Source organism: Pteropus vampyrus, unplaced genomic scaffold (genome assembly GCF_000151845.1).
Source record: "Pteropus vampyrus isolate Shadow unplaced genomic scaffold, Pvam_2.0 Scaffold113, whole genome shotgun sequence".
Taxonomy (NCBI): Eukaryota; Metazoa; Chordata; class Mammalia; order Chiroptera; family Pteropodidae; genus Pteropus; species Pteropus vampyrus.
In genome coordinates, this window is record NW_011888894.1 from 2,140,596 (window position 1) to 2,142,673 (window position 2,078).

Here is a 2,078-nt window from a genome sequence, read left to right on the forward strand (position 1 = left end):
TTATATCTCATGTTGGCCTGATTATAAAATTATAAACCTTTTGTGTGGATTTAGGTGATACTGAAATAGGAAAAAGAAGTCCAGGTGTCAAGGGAATAATTACAAGTGAAACTAATGCTTATAATTGCTTATTCACTTGATATTTATTTTCTTCTTTATTCTCCAAAAAGTTTAACATCTGGTAAAATTCAGTTCCTACTTATGAGTTCGTTGACACAGAAGCGGAAGCCTGTTTTCAAGGAGGGAAGGGAATGAACATTTCCTATGTGCCAGGTACTTTTATTTACATACCTACTTATTCATTTTCCTCATTTAGTCCTCATTCTTTGACTTTAGGCATTACCCCTTCTTTTATAAAGTTAAAGAAACAGCCTATCTGAGGTTAAGCATCTTGCTGGAAACAGCATTAAAAATAATGTTTCATTTTACTCCAAAGTACACTTTCTTTACACTTTATCACATTGCTTTGATATAAATTCTATATAATTCATTGACCTTGGGAAGACAAGAAAAATCCATATGAAGTAGTCTCTTAGTTTTCTTTTTATTGCAAGTAACAAAAACTCAACTCTCACCAGCTTAGGGAGGCATGGGAATAAATGACTGGTTCATGGATGCAAAATTGGGCTGGACAACCAACTTGGGTAGAGTAGGGTATAGTAATGGCAGGCTCCATCTGACCTATCTCTGCTTCTCCTGGTTCCTAACATGTCTGAAAGTATGGCTTTCACAATAGAACAGGACTAACTGCTCTACTCTCCCTGACCCAAAGGGCAAAAACTCCCAAGAAAGGAAACTGGCCTAATGTGTGTGGGGGGGAGGAGGATTGAGCATTTTTTTGTAAAGGGGGGAGCTGTGCCCCCAAAATTGGGGGATAGGTAGGCAAATTAACTGTTGTCTAGCATGTACAAATCAGGGGCTAGCTTGTGTGGAGAGCTCCCAAGTGCTTCAAACAGCAGCGGGTATCCTTGAGGAGAATCCAGGGAAGTCCATAGAGAACTCCGAACTTGCACTGGGCTTAAAGGAGAGAAGAGGTTCGGATCAGTATGGAGAAGAGAAATTAAAACTAGATGAGGCAGAGAGCCTGTCTGAAAAAGCAAGAACACTCAAGAAAACAGAGTGATTGGCCCATTCTGAGAAATCTTTCGACATGATAACTTTGAGGACATTGGTCATAGCTTTTTGACCAAGACAAACCAGTGAGCGACAGGTAAATGCCTGGGTTTTGAAGTACTTGACTGACCCAGGAGAACCATGGGGGCCATAAAGTACATCGTGAGGCAAATGATCCACCCAAAGAGGTCCCTACTCAAGTGCTACGGTCTTCAGCCAAGACCACCCCATCCCACCCTCAGCTGGTCAAAATCTGGAATGGAGTTCAAAGTTATATTGACTCTTTTCTAACCTGATACCCTCTCTACCAGGAGTACCAGTAGGACTTATGCATCTACTCCCAGTGTCCAGACACGTCTGGAACACCATTAGCATTGACCTCATTTCAGACTCACCCCATACTCTACCCGAGTGGTGCTAGATGCTCCCACCAGAACATGGCTCTTCAACACCGGCACCCACCTGTGTACTCATCCATACATACATGTTTGTACTACCCATTTGCACACCTCTTCCATTAGTCACTGGAACCTCCCATTTTTATGGGCTGCCCAGCTGCTGCCTTTCCATGCTATAGCCACCATTTGTATTCTGGAATGAACAGCTCAAAAACTGGAGACTGATCATCCTCAGACTGAGTGTATTAACATGTCTGAGAGGGATGCTTCCTTAACTCCTCCAGGCAACATGGCTGGACCCCTAACATTGTGGACATCATGAGAACAATTAGCTACTTCACCCAGAACATTTTGGTTCTAACCTATCACATCCCTGCCTCTACCAGACTGCTGTCATCTCAACAGCTTGCTAGTATTTAGAGGAGTGATAGGCCACTCAGAGACCTCCAGAAAATCTGACTCCAGGAACCATCCACCTAAGCAAAGGTCTGTAGGCCTGCCACCTGGCTCTCTCAAGGTATCGGATGTCATCAGTCCTGTGGCTGTCTGGGCCCAGCATTTCCCAGT